General features: G+C 39.7%; 1 long non-coding RNA gene across 25 annotated transcripts in view; it reads left to right on the top strand.

The window, feature by feature from the left end:
• Window positions 1-14,904, top strand: part of LOC111768048 (uncharacterized) — a 41,920-nt gene extending 27,016 nt beyond the window's left edge. For 2 of the 25 annotated variants that reach the window (XR_011426318.1, XR_011426317.1), the window contains 5 exons: window positions 5,621-5,786; window positions 5,897-6,077; window positions 7,513-7,617; window positions 8,968-9,020; window positions 13,401-14,247. This is a non-coding gene — a long non-coding RNA (uncharacterized lncRNA). Of the gene's footprint in view, window positions 1-5,620; window positions 5,787-5,896; window positions 6,078-7,512; window positions 7,618-8,967; window positions 9,021-13,400 lie in introns of all 25 variants that reach the window. The other 23 variants (XR_011426308.1, XR_011426307.1, XR_011426306.1 and 20 more) reach the window with 17 other exon arrangements.
• The last annotated feature ends 207 nt before the right edge of the window (window positions 14,905-15,111 follow it).

The following is a 15,111-nucleotide window of genomic DNA, read 5'->3' as shown; positions in this document are numbered from 1 at the left end:
GCTGGGGAGCTAATAGCCCTGTTTAAGGTAAGAAGAAAAAGGGGTAAAGAATTTTATGCCTCAGGCAATGAATACGAAATTCCTGGCTACCAGTTGCTAATACATTGGTCAATACTCTATCATATTTACTCTAGATATTAACTCATATTACTCTATCATATTTGCACATATCTATCAGATTAATCAAAACATTTCTTAAGGGAAATATTTCTTTCTTATGATGGGACATCATGAAAAAGGAATAATTTTATATTATTTTTTCTGAATTGCAACAGAAAAATTCTTCCCATAACTACTCTTTCTCATCGTGTGTATTGGACAGCCAAGCTACAGTTTAGAAGGAGATTTCGTATGTTATAATAACAACAACTGATCCACTCCTTTAAATCTCAGGATAACCTGTACCTATGACCGACATTTTTCTGGGCCTTCATCAAAGATGGTCTCTATAGAATAAGGTTCTAGTCAGAGGTGTTTGGAGGCGTTAATTTCAGACTTTCTGCCTGTAGCCCTATGGGAGAATAAATTTGTGTTATTTTCAGCCACCACGTTTGTGGCATGTTGTTATGGCTGCCCTAGGAAATTAATACACCCACTGTCCAATATGGAAACTTGGATTGCAGAAAAATGAGTAACAGCAAGAAAGCCATCATGTTTTCTTTTATTACAAATGAATTCTTGGGGACCGGCTCCGTGGCTGAGTGGTTAAGTTTGCCCCCTCCACTGCGGTGGCCCAGGCTTCAGATCCTGGGCGCCGACATGGCACCGCTCGTCAGGCCACGTTGATTGGCAACAGTTGTTAGCCCAGGTGCCAATCTTTAAAAAAAAAAAAACAAATGAATTCTTTAAGTGGTCACTTTTATAAAGTATCTTTTTAGATGCTTACAATTCAAAAAGTATTTCTATTTTCTGTGAAATTAACACAAAACTTTCAAATGTTCCAATTCTGATTGGTCATTTTATCTCACAATCTGTTTCTCTGAAATGTACAGAAAATGTAAAGTCTTATAAATCTTATTTCTTGGCCAGAAAATGGAATTGAAATTATTGTCTACTACCTACAGACAAAACGTATATTCCTAACTAAAAAATAATAATTTCTGTTATCTGCATGTTAACAAACCATGCTGTGGCCTGGGCAATAATACTGACACCTGGGCAAGCTGGTCATTCTACTCTGAACACAAATAAGAGTTGGCAAAAAGGTGCAAGAGGTCCAGTTGAGGAATAGAGCAGGTCTCTGTGTCTGCATTCTTGACTACAGCCAACTGAATGAGAAGGAACTTACACAGGTGGGTTTTATTGTAGCTTTACCTCTGTTGCCAGAGGATGTTAGTTCACGTTTAACACAAGTGGAAGCCTGTGTGTGATTTGCATAACCTGAAAACACAGTCTAGTTGGTGAAACTGTTTGCATCTTTTCTCCTGGAGTCAGAGTTTGTGAGGTGGAGAGTGTGATTTCTTACACATTCTGTGTTTTAATCTATAAACTTTATCAGCCCAAACAGTCTAAACCCACACAGCTTTGGCCAAGGTTAGAGACAGACAGAGGCCTATTCCCTGATGGGCCCAAATGAAGATTCTTCCTGATTAATAGCAAGACTTTCTTCTTGTATGAGAACTGAGAACAAGCCATCCAGCAGAGCGAGTGTGCCCCTGTGCAGGTCACTGGTATGGATTCCTGAGCTATAAGGCACCTGTGATCCAAGTTGGTCATCTTTCCTAAATAACAGCAATTGTCACTCACTAGAGGACACATTGCTGGATAAAATTCCTGGTTCACTCAGGAAAGGCCCTCTGTATATGAATGTGTTTATCATCCGAGTTTATATGTTCTCTCTAAAAGCCATGAGAAGCACATATATTTACACGCCTGACTTTTCCGTTTTCTCAAGATCCTATTCCCCATCTTCCTAATTTGAGTGACCAGTAATAAATGAAATAAAAAGAAATTTTGAACTTTAAGGAGGAGTCACAAGGCACAATTATAAAGTTTCGCAAAGACCTGGAGACTATGATTACTTATCAGAGACCCACTGGGGCACATCTTCCTCATGTTTCATATCCTTGCCCTTGTCACTTAGGAAGCTCCTCAATCCAGAGACTGTTTGGCTCGTTCCTATTCTGCTACCTTAGCAGTCCCAGGTAGAATTCAAAACCAGTTATAATAATTTATTTTACTAATCTATACCAGGAAAAATGATTGCATGAAAATTATCTATAGAAGGAAAAATGAAAGGGGAGAACTTGTTGATTATGTGGAGAAATTAGCACATATTTGGCAAGTGGTAATCTTTCTGGCTTAATGCTATAGTTTTAAGACTCAGTAAAATAATTTGCTTTGGATTTATGATATTCTCAGAACTCGCAGAGCAAAACAAAGAGAAAAAAAGGCTATTAACAAAATTCATCCCAAGTTAACATTTGTAGAGAGAGAGAGAGATACAAATTGATTAAACATTCTCATAGTAGTATTGGCACAAATTGATTAAACATCCCCATAGTATTAACTACATCAATGAATTCGGGAAATATAGAAAAGCTTTGGGCCTGAACTTGGAAGAGGATAAATATGTCTATTGAGAATTTGACTTGGGTACCCCCTAACATGCAGTTGACTTAAGGATCTGTAGGAAATTGGTAGAATAGAAGTATCGAAATTAAGCTGTCAAATTTGGGACCCTCCTAATTAGAGTGCCAGTCCAAAGATTGTGTCAAAAGGAACAAATTCATCTTAAAATGGCCCAGGAGCTCTTTCTGGGCTACCCGGTATCATCAGGGCTGAGGCCTGGTGTCTGATAGTCCCTCTTTGGAGTTGCTGTGCGGCTCATACTTCTGGACACTGCCCCCTACAGCTGGAACCAAATCTTATGAAATATTTTCCCCAATGATAAGCGAGTTCTCATATGTACTCCATAAAGAAGGTGGGGGAGGAAGACTATACATCCCATTCCAGTGTGTTTAACAGGTGTCTTTTCCTTTAAAGAAAATAAGCACTAACTTTTGACTTGTGGAGGCAACACATTCTACATCTAGGAGGCTAGATATGGGTATTGGCCAATGGATCGGGGGACATGGAGGTCAACCAGCTCTGAGTGGAGCCCAGAGTGGCAATGGACTCTGAAGCTGGTCTAGCCTGCATTGCAAGCAGCCCTGCCATTTGGGCCAGTGAAGATATAGAAGATTGAACAACGCGATCAACCATCGCAACATCATTGACACTTAGGGAACACTCCACCAAACAATAGGAGAACATACATCATTCTTATTTTTTTATTTTCTTTAAATTTATTTTATTGTGGTCATAATGGTTTATAACGTGTAATTTCAGGTGTACATTATTATTTGTCAGTTTCTGTATAGACTGTGATATGCTCACCATCAATAGTCTAATTTTTATCCATCACCATATATGTTATTTTTAAAACATTTTCTAAAAATAGATCATAGTTTGGGCCTCAAGATAACTTAATAAAATTCAATGAATCCAAATCATACAAAGTATATTCTCTGAATCCAAGGGTATTGTATTAGAAACCACTAACAGAAAGTTAGAGAAAAATCCTCAAATAGGTGGAAACTCAAATGACACCCTACTAAGTAAAAATTGGGTCAAAGAAGTGAAATTGGGAAATTAGAAACTATTTTAAGCTGAAAGAAAACATGGCATATGAAAATTTCTGAGATGCAAGAAGCAGCAAATTTGTCATACTGACTTACAGCAATAAATATCTGTAAAAGTTAAACATCAATCACCTCTGGTTCCACCTCGACATCATAAAAGAAGTATAAATTAAGCTAAAAAACAATAAGAACTTTGCCTTAGGAAATTTACATCTAGAAATGTGAGAATGTTATGTGCATTTGTCTAGATTTGCAGCTTTAGAATCATATCGGTCTGGAAGTAAAGCAGCTTCACCAGAGAAAAGTCTGAGAGCGGATGGGTAGATTGAATAGCTGCTCCAAGAGAATTCCATGACAAAGTCAAGATAGGATTATTAGGCAATATTATTTATGGCTCTGTACATATGTGAGACTCCTGTGATCTTACTTGCTCAAAAGCCAAACATCATACAGAGCAGGCAGCTTTCCAGTCTTCTGATGGTCAGAGAGAGCGATGATCACTGGGCAAAGGCATGAAACAGTGTCCCAAGGGATTAGGTGGCAGCAGTGATGTCAGGACCTCACTAGGGTCTCCTCCCAGTGATGTGACTGAGCTTCCATGTGTCCATGAGGTCATTAGGGAACCTGAGTGGATGCTCCAGGGAGGACATGGCAGCCATTTCCTGTAGGTTCTGTAGGGTATGAGCGTCCTACGTGGGGAAGAAGGAAGATGCTCTGGGAGGCTGTCCTTGTGATGCCCTGGCTACTGTTTACACCCAAGAGGTGCCCAGTCGCTGTGACTGAGGCTTCCATGGGCTCTTCTTCAAGGGTCTACAGCCATTTCCACCTGAGCCCAGCCTGGTGTCCACTTGTCCTTTGGGCACCGCAGCTCCTCCTGCTGACCTGGGAGGCTGAGCCTCCTTAGGAGTTTTGTGCTTGGGGCCATCACACTGCAGGGTCCGGTGAGTGTCCTGCTCACAGAAGTATGTGCAGCTTCTTCAGGATCCACATCAGTGAATATGAGCGAGAAGCCAACAGATTTTTGGATGAATGTGTCCCCTCTGTGAATACGTGTAGAAGTACCAGTACCCATTGAAGACTTGTCATTCTTTGTATGCATTACAAACTCCTTGCCTTAAACCATTTTCTTCTCCTTCTCCTTCTTCTTCTTTTTGAGGAGGACACTTTCTGGTTAAGAATCCAATTTTAATTCCAATCACCATGGAATCCGTTGTCTTATAATAAGCAGTCTTCTCTAATACGGTTTATTTCCTTAACCATAAATATGATTATATTTTCCTGGTGATTCCATCATTCTTTTATTTCGATCTTATTACATCATGGCACATTACTGACAAGCCCATTGTTAGTTTAGACATATTTGTAGAGCATTATTTGAAGTCGGATATATTTGTAGCATTTATTGCTATACAACTATCACTAGAAATCGTAAATCAGATTCATTCTTAGGAAATGACCATGCCATGCAAAAATAATACATTTACTTATAGTTTGATTTTTTTCTTTTTATGACAATATAGTATCAAGGTTATTATCTGCAAACTATTATTTAGGTTAAAAAGTGAAATGAATCTCTATTCCCAGGAAGAATGTTGTAGGGTTTGGAAGGCCTAAACAACAACCACAAAAGCTACAAAAACTAAAATGAATAAAACGTAGAAGTTATATTTTAATGACATCAGAAATTGGTGGAAAAAATGTTATTAGGTAACTTCAAATTACAGATTAAAAAGAACCTTTTCTTGTTGAGCTGATATTTACCTGAGTTTTTGTTCATCTGCCTATTTTCCAAATTTGCATGTGGACAGAAGTCTGACTTGGCCCAGGGAGAGAAACCCAACTGGGAAGAGAGAATCCCCTGAGCACAAAGCCACCTCTAACACGTGGCCAACTTTCTAAAGGGGACATTGCTGAGGTCTGAGTCAGCAGGCAGGCTGGGGATGCTATGTCAGAAAGGCAGAAATCTCCTGTATACTCAGGTGCTTTTTTCCCCCCAGGGCTGCACACATCATCTTTAACATAAATCTGAACCATGGATATTAGTCTTCATCTCCACTGCATTCCCTGTTGACTTAAGACCTCCTGGACCTTCTGGTTTGCATGCCATTGCCTGTTGCATCTCCCCAGAGTCAACACATGGTCTCTGCCAGACCACCTCATGGGGTAAATAAGTCTTCAGAAGCACTTCCATGCTGTGAAGATTGAGTAGCACTGAGTGACATGACCTTGGGTCTCATTGCATAGGAATGTCACTAAACCTTTGATCATTACAGACCTAACGCCCTCTTAGATGCAATACTTTCCCATGAAACTTGCAGCTCATCAGATGTGATCTAAGAAGCCAGGCAGAGGTCTCTTCAACTCTCCGATTCTTCATAAGATACACAGCTGGGCTTCTTTCTGGGTTCACATCATCACACCGTAATCCTACTACCATCCACAACCCCACCAAACGTAAGTTAAAGAGCTCTTTATGTTCGGTCGCTGATGTCTACTCTAGTTTCTTCATATTCCCTTTCCTGCAGTCTTCTCACAACTTTAAAAGTCATCTTCTGGGAAAGAAAACTAATCTCATATCATTGTGTATTCTTCCAGTGGTATATAGCGTAAATTCAAACCCAACTTTTGGAATTTCAAGAACTCTCTTTTCCTTTCTGCAAAAGGTAATTGAGACAAATCAAACACTTTTAGTATTAAAGTATTGTATATGCTGTGAATTTGCAGAAGTCTATCTGAACACTCAAAACCTAAACTTTTGCTAACTGTTCTTAACTAACCTCACTGAGGACAGCTTGTGTAGACTGCAATCTCCAACATGGTAATAGAGTGGAAAGATAAGAGGTGAAAGTAGAGGTAGGAAGTTGGGAAAGTGGGAAAATGCCAATTTCTTCACATTACCAAATATTATCCTCTAATAAATATACTAAAACTGCTAAACCACAGCTTGTATTTAACTTGGTTGCCATGGATTTACCTCAATTTTCTGCCTTGTGATGCTGACTAATTTGCACTCAGTGGGAGGAGAATTAGGATGTGCTTTCATTTGCCTCTCCTTCCAATGACTGGTTGCTCGGAGGGCATCGGACCCCTCCATTCTCCTGCTGGCTCTACCACGTCAAGGTTGTTGCAGCTGATGATGCCTTAACGTGTAGTACCTCAGGTGTAGCTGACGCTCTATGATCTAGAGACTTCAAGTGCAAACTGCAGTTGGGCCTCTGTATCTGTGGGATTCACAACCATGGATTCAACCAATTAGGAATCAAGAAACCTACGATGGTTCTGTCTGTACTGAACATGTAGAGACTTTTTTTCTTGGCATTATTCCCTAAACAATACAGTATAACAACTGTTTACAGAGCATTTACATGGTATTAGGTATTATAAGTAATCTAGAGGTGATTTAAAGTATACAGGTGGACCCGCATAGGTTAAATGCAAATACTACGTCATTTTATATAAGGGACTTGAGCATCTATGGAGGTTGGTATCTGTGGGGGTCCTGGAACCAAGCCTCTGTGGATACCAAGGGATGACTGTATTGCCCTGGGTTCTCTGATGACTTTCTTCTTACATGGACTCAGAGAATCTGCTGTGCCTGCTTCCCAGACCAGATACATGTATAGACAGCTGGCCTGCCAAGCAGGGAGGTTTTTGTTCAGGGTTATACCACTGTGGAAGGATACCATATGCCTTGTTGGCAGTAATAAACTCCAACATCTTCAGCCTCCACCTTGCTGATTTTAATCATGAAATCTGTCCCTGATCCACTGCCAGTGAACCTATCTGGGATCCCAGAGGCCCAGTTGGATACTGTATGGAATAGGAGTCGTGGAGACTGGCCTGGTTTCTGAAGGTACCAATTCAAACGCCTGTTTCCATTACTATGTAGGAGGCTCTAACTAGACCTACAGGAGAGATGGAGGCCAGCTCTCCAGGGATGACGGGCAAGAAAAGTGGAGTCTGGGTCATCACAATATCCCCAGTGGATCCTAAAGTAATGAGAGAGAAGAGCAAGATTATGTACAAATATTATGAGCCATTTTCATAATTTCCTTTTTTAATTTATTTCAAGCTAAATTATCTTTTTGATTTTGATTAAAGCCCTAAAATATCCAGTTTCAAAAGTGAATCCAAGATTTGCAAGGCACAAGAGGGCACAAGACACAAGGCACAAGACATCCACTCTTTCTTGTCACATTCTTCACCAGAGAAGAGTTCCTTGTTCCTTCTGGAATCTTCCTCACTCTCAAAGATCTGAACATCACACACTCCTTCCCAAAGGTTAAGACACATGTATCTAACAAGTGGACAAATAGACATGAAAAGCAGTGGTGCCTGCAGACCCCTCTTCCCCACCCCATTCTCCTTTCTCATCTCTCTGTCTGCCCTTACCTGGGACCCAGAGCATTAGCAGCCCCAGGAGCTGGGCAGGGAACCTCATTTTGAGAAGTTGAACTGATGAGTCCTGATAAGTCAAAGCAAGATGAGAGCTGACCATTTATCTGAGACTCTCAAGGGAAGGTCCTCCCTAGGGAACAATATGCAAATCCCCTGATGGGTGCAGCAGTGTGGAGACAGCCATCTGGGAGGAAGACTGTCTTGTGAGCAAAGTGACATAAAATGTCTCTATATTTGAAGGAAAACTAATAGAGATGAATTCTATGCTGCCTAAGGGAAAAAGGGACCCTGTTAAACATTTCCTTTTTTTCCTCTATCAGATTTCTTGGTTTCAATACTTTCCCAGTCACATTTAAATTCTCTTTAATAAGGCTGAGTTTCATAAATATTTGGTGATTCTTATTCTTTTTTCACGTTTATTTAAAAAGAGTCTAAGTTTGTTGTTTCCCTTTTTATTTGAGATAAAACACAGAGTAAGGGGCCGAAATTTTAAGTGTGCAGCTGAATGAATGCTCAGGTGTATTCACTAGTTCAAAATGCACAACATTTCAAATTCCCCAGATGCCTCTCTCCTGCAGCTTCTCAGTCAATCACTGTTCCCCTAACTCAACCAAGGCAACTGGTATTTTGCATCCATCACAGTAGGGTGACATTTCCTGCACTTGAACTCCATAGAGATGAAAGTAAGCATTCTTTCGTTTCTATCTTCTTTTTTGTTTGTTGACTATTTTTGAGATCTTTATTCCTTCCTGTGGATTTGAGATTTCACCTCATGTCCTCTCCTGTGAGTCTGAAGGATTTGTTCCTAAATTTCCTGTAGGACATATCCGCTAGTAATGATGTCTCTTCATTTTGCTTATCAGGAAATATTTTTACTTTGCCTTTATTTTTGAATGATAGTTTTGTTGCTTATATGATTTTTTGCTGATTTTTTTTTCTCTTTCAGCACTTGAAATTATCATTCAACTGTCTTCTAGCCTCCTTTGAACATGATGAAAAGTGAGTCAATTGCTGGATTATTGTTTCCCTCTTTGTATTAGGTTGTTTTATTCTTGTTACATTAAAGATTTTCTCTTTTGTCTTTGATCATTTTAACTATAATATGTGTATTTATGAATCTCATTTTATCTCGAACAGGTTTATTTAAATTTCTTTGATCTATAGATTAATGTTTCATTATATTCAAAAATTATTTTGTCATTATTTCTCTAAATATTTTAATATTTAATATTTAAATAACTGTAAACACTGGAGGATCTTACTCCCTACCCCAGCTCAGTTCCACCCTTTTTAGCGGAAATCTGCTAGCTTGGGCTGTCCCTCCCTTGTTGGTTAAGCTACACTCTTGATGACTGACCTGGGTGGAAGGAAGCAACCCCAGGCAAAAAGCCACAGACATCTGTCCTTACCTCAAGCTCTAGTTCTTTTCCAAAAATAAAGACTTCTTAAGGTGCTTAATGCCTTTGGTGATTTCCAGAGCCCTAAAGTAGTTGTGGTGATAATTTTTTCAGCTTTATTCTTGTTTCTTTGTTTTGGCAGAGAGGATTTACCAAACCCTTCATGACTCCATAACCAGAAGTGCCTTACAAACACAATTTATATGCATAGTGTAGCCACGCTGAAACAGCATGGCATGTGGACTAACTTAGTAACTTTTGAATATAGAATTTGGACACCTGCCCTCATGTTAAAGAAAAAATGAGCTCTAAACAAATATTGAACTTCAGTCATTTAGATTTCCTATTCTCAGAAGCATGCACCAGCGACCTTCAAAACGCCTTATGTCTATTCTAATATTGAGCCAATAAGCAAATATGCTGTAGATAACAGGGGCCAGACACGGGAATTACAAACAGGGAAAAGGGGTAAAGTAGAACGACACTTGTGAAATTGTACAGTAAAATCTCAGGCTCTTCTCTTATGTTTAATTATTTTTATTTACATATCTTATTTTGAAATAATTTTAGACTTACAAAAAGTTTTAAAGCCATAAAGGTTGTTTCTATATACTCTTCCTTCAGCTTTCTCTAATATCTTGCATAACCACATCTGACATAACCATCTTACAAAACCAGAGCATTAACTTTGACACAGTGCTATTAACTAATCTAAATTCATATTTGGATTTCACTGATTTTTCAACTAATTCCTTTTTTAATTTCCAGGATCAAGTGTAGGATACCGTATTGCATTTAGTTGTCATATATCTTTAATCGCCTCTAATCTGTCACAGTTCTTCATTCTCTCTTTGTCTTTTGTGACACTGATACCTTTAAAGTGTACTAGTCAGTTATTTTGGAGAATGTCCTTCTGATCAAGGTTGTCTGATGTTTCTATTGATTAGATTCAGATTATATGGTTTCGGCAAGAATACTACAGAAGGGTGGTATGTTTCTCAGTGCATCATATCAGGAGTTACATAACATCAATGTCTTGTTACTGGTGATGACAAATAATTGTAAATAATGAAACCCTTTCTGTAAGGAAATCTTGGGCAAAGATAACCAAAGGAGAAACTTGTACCACTCTTCCGATTTGCTCACATGCTGTCCTTATTAGGAATAATCTATACCCGTCAGAGTCTCTCTTTACTTATTTTCTTCAGAATTTAGTCTTTTTTAAAGCCTACCACCCAATAGAGAATATTGGGGGAAAAAAAGACTAAAAGACTTCAATCAAAGGACAAATGATTCTGTTAGCAATTTACCACTGGACTGCTGATAGTACAAAGAAAGGGAAATAGGAATAGGATTTATCAAAACATGATAATACCTACCAATGGATGGCTATTAGTGAGTCAAATATGTGGGTAAATGAATAGAATTTTCTACCACTTAGAATGTGGCAGAAATTAAATGGGCAGGTACAGCATGCAGCACTTGCACTACAGGTACAGCATGAGCTGTTTCTACCTGGGAAGGTTGAGAAATCATTGGTGCCGTATTAGGATTCACACAGGTGAGATGTTATTTCTGAAAATCTGAGATTCTGGTGCCTCCGGTGAAAAATATCTGCTATGTCTACATAGCACTTATTTTTAGAAATATGTATTTTTCCCAGTTTCCCATTTCTGATCTCACTGATCAATGGAATTCTGTCTTATAATTGTTGTGGAAAGGAAAATATTAGGAGTGGAGACTTTGGTATAGAGAGAGGGGATATCAGAGCAGAGCCAACCAGACCTTTCTGGATAGAGTTAGTCTGACTTCGGCATTTGGAGAAAAAGACTTAGAAAAGTACTTGAAGAAGTCAAGCCAAGTTACAGGCACTGGTCTGTGAACCTCAGTAAAGGCTCCTATAGGAGAACACCTCAGTGCAGCTCAAGGGCCAGTTATCCACAGATGCCTGGGCGTGGTCCAACTATGGGCTCACGTTGGGCAGTGACAATGGAATAATGCCTCCAGGAGCAAAGGAATGTGAGCAGCCTGTAGAGGCCAGAAAAAGCAAGGAAGAAACAGATTCTTCCTCAGTGTCTCCAGAAATGAATGTAGCCTTTGATTTTAGCCCCATCAGACCTGTTTTCAGACTTCTGATTTCAGATCTATAAGATAATTAATTTGTATTGTTTTAAGCCACTGAATTTGTGGTATTTTTAAAAGTAACAATAGGAAACTAATACACAGGTCAATAGATACAACATTGACAACACTCCAAAAGCTCCACATATTTTTTCCCAAAGTAAACGCTATCTTGACTTTCACTGTAATCATTTCCTTATTTTTCTTCTTAGCTTTGCCTCTTAAGGGTGCATCATAAACATTACTTTAGTTTTTCCCACTTTTTTTACTTGACACGTACGGAGCTTTTTTCACTCAACTGCATGTTTATGAGATTCATCAATGTCGTCGTCAGTTGCTGCAGTCATTCATTTACATTGCTGTCTAGTATTCCACTGTGTGAATACTATCACACTTCGGTCTCATTACTGATGAAATAGAAAAAAAATTTTCATCAGAATAGAACATTTTCTCCTTTTGAAGGACCAAGAATAAGACTGACAGTTAAAGTGTCAACATAAACAAGACAAGGCAGAGACCATGGAATATCTAAAATGATTAAAAAAAAAAATAAAGTCCTAGACCTAGAGTTTAGGTCTCAGCAAAACATCTTTTGAGAATTAAGGTGAACTCAAGACCACCTGGGACATCAATATCTCTGGGCATGGAAACTTTATTCACAAATTCCCTAAGCAATTTTTATTCCCGATCTTTGAGAACCAATAACCAATGAGGGAGAATTCTTTCATGAGAGAATCAGTGAAGGAGTTACTCATCCTCGAGGTAGTATGGAAGATGTTCTCAGCCTTCCTCATGGTCCCTGTATCTCTACGGTGTACAGAGGGATAGAATCCAAATATACTGTGAGACTACAAAAGCACTTTCCAAACCTTGCCTTGTGCAAACTCACATAAATTCTCTGGCTTCAGTGCTCTCATTCACTCTCTGATAATTAATATGTAACTTTTTGCAGATTATTCTCCAACACTCACAGATAAAAATACGACTTCTAGCTAAATACCGCAGTAATAGAATATTGTTCATACTGTGATTAAATAATCACTGTTTTGATTTATGGTTATTTGATATGAGTCTCCATTCCAGCTCTTCAAATCTCAGGGTTCTTTTAAAACCATTGTGAGATAGAGTGCTAGATACATCGCTGTTGCTAATGAAACTGAGTGTCTTTCACTTTCAGACGGAAAGGTTTATCTTGCCCTGTGCTACAGGTGAGTTTTAGTCTCTGAATTTAAACAGTGTCTTTCTTTTATGGAAACTCATCATGAGGATATCTATGCTCCAGGTCACTTACTAGGATACGAGTTTCCGAGCACTTTGCAGGTTCAGAGGCGTTTGAGGAGATCTTGATGATTGAGCAAGGTCTTGTTTGAGCAGCTGCCAGGGAAAGAGGAGGCAGATCTGTGCGGTGGGGTTTTATGACGGGAATTGCATTGGTCATCCCTTGGCAGAGTTGTATCACAAAGGAAAGTCACCTCACACACTGACCCATAGAACTTTCTTTGCTAACGAATTCAAATTAAGCCTGTAGCACAGTGGTGAGTACACATCAGAGAAGCACTGAGAACCTTCCCTCTTTATGCCTGTTTGACTCATACAAGTAAACGAGAGGATCACGTGAACTCATAACCGGGACCTCCTGGCCTACACCCTGCTGATTTGCATCTTTATTCCTTTGAAATCACAAGACTCTCAGAGTTGCTTTTAGGGGGTATGCTTGTGAGAAAACTGTGTTTAGCCTGTGACAAGGCTCAGCCAACATAATGGATTTTCAGGTTCAAATTTTCAGTTTCCTGCTCCTCGGTGTCACAGGTAAGAAAAATATGAGCTCACAACTCAGGATCCTTTTTCCATGGAGTTTGAGTCTAAGACAAACTTGTTTGGTTTTGTTGAAGTTGAGTCTTACAGTAAATCTGTATGTTGCATAGTATGAAGCTCTATGTCTGCTGACTTCCATCTCTTTTCATCTCTCCTATGTGATCATAGTGTGCAGTGGAGAGATCATGTTGACCCAGTCTCCGGCTTCCACAGCTGTTTCCCAAGGGGAGAGAGTCACCGTCACCTGCAGGATCAGCACAAGCATAAGTACCGGCTACTTAACACTGGTACCAACAGAAGCCAGGAGCCCGTCCAAATCTCCCTGTTCACAGGACGTCAAGCCTGGCTTCTGGGATTCCATCCCACTTCAGTGGCAGCAGATCTGGGATGTCGTATTCTCTCACAATCAGCAGTGTGAAGGCTGAAGACGCTGCAATCTACTACTGTCAGCACACAAATAGTGATCCACCCACAGTGTTACAGACAGAAGCAAAAACCTCTTGCAGCTCCTCAGGGTCCAGCTGCTTCAGCTTCAGAGGCTGTGAGGGTCTGGTCTCTGCTTCCCATGTCTGGGAGACCTCTCAGTGGCCTCTAGCGGAACCTGGACTTACATTATTGTTGAAAACTCTTCGTCATCAGAAGAAAGCAATAAACAAAGTCCAGGAGATAGATAAATTCGGAAAGAGGTCCAGTTTGGTGGCAACCTGAATAATGAAGGAAATGAGGCAATTCCCCTAATTGTGTGACGCAATTCCTCTAAATAGAGCAGTAACATTTAAGTAGATTGTTTCTTAAGATTCCACTCCATAAACAAGCTCAGCAGGGTGGGATTAGTAGTAGAACTTCCCTCCAAATAAAGGAATATGATCGGGGCAGCCACCACACAGGCCCTGGATCCTTTGCATTATTTGGTTGAAATAGTGTGTTAAGCTGTATGAAGAATTACTGAATGATAACCAACTCTTCTTCTTTTATTATGAATGGTAATAATGAAATTATTTTTAAATAATTGAAAAAAAAATCCTAATTCCTGTAGATGCTAACAGATTTAGCCAAAAGGAAGATATTACGAAGTGTCCACACTGACAAGTTTATTACAGCCTTGTTCCTGGGCTGTTGTTGCTACCTTGACTCCTGAGATAATAAAATCCATCCACTGTAAAGGGGTAGCATCCTTTAACTGTGGAGCCTTTGGTTTGGTCTAATCAAGGCCTGGCAGTGCCCAGCTTCTTCTCTGGGCACAAAACTAGAGTACCAGTGTCCTCCCTGAGCACAGTTCACTTCCCCTGGGAATGAAGTGCCTGCATCTAGGTGAAGGCTTCCAGAAAGTGTGAGATTTAGGCAGTCCCTGTGCAACCTTGTAGGCCACAGAGCCATATGTAACAGTCAGTGGATCTGGGAGCAAGAGCCCTAAGTGAGAAGCTGTAGAAACAGGAAAAAGAGAACAATACGTAAAGGAATTAGACCCTGCATTGCTCCATTACAGTGCTAGTACGTGGTTAACACTCTTCAGAAAAATAAAAGCCCTAGTTTGTGGCATTTGCCTATTTCTACAATTGTAGGTAAATTTTTTTTTTTAAAGATTGGCACCTAAGCTAACAGCTGTTGCCAATCTTTTTTTTTTTTTCCCCTGCTTTATCTCCCCAAATGCCTCGAGCACATAGTTGTATATCCCAGTTGCAGGTCCTTCTAGTTGTGGCATGTGGGACGTCGCCTCAGCATGGCCTGATGAGCGGTGCCATGTCCATGCCCAGGAT

The sequence above is a fragment of the Equus caballus genome, chromosome 15 (assembly GCF_041296265.1).
Source record: "Equus caballus isolate H_3958 breed thoroughbred chromosome 15, TB-T2T, whole genome shotgun sequence".
In the NCBI taxonomy this organism is placed as follows: domain Eukaryota; kingdom Metazoa; phylum Chordata; class Mammalia; order Perissodactyla; family Equidae; genus Equus; species Equus caballus.
This window is presented reverse-complemented; position numbering and strand designations above follow the sequence as displayed.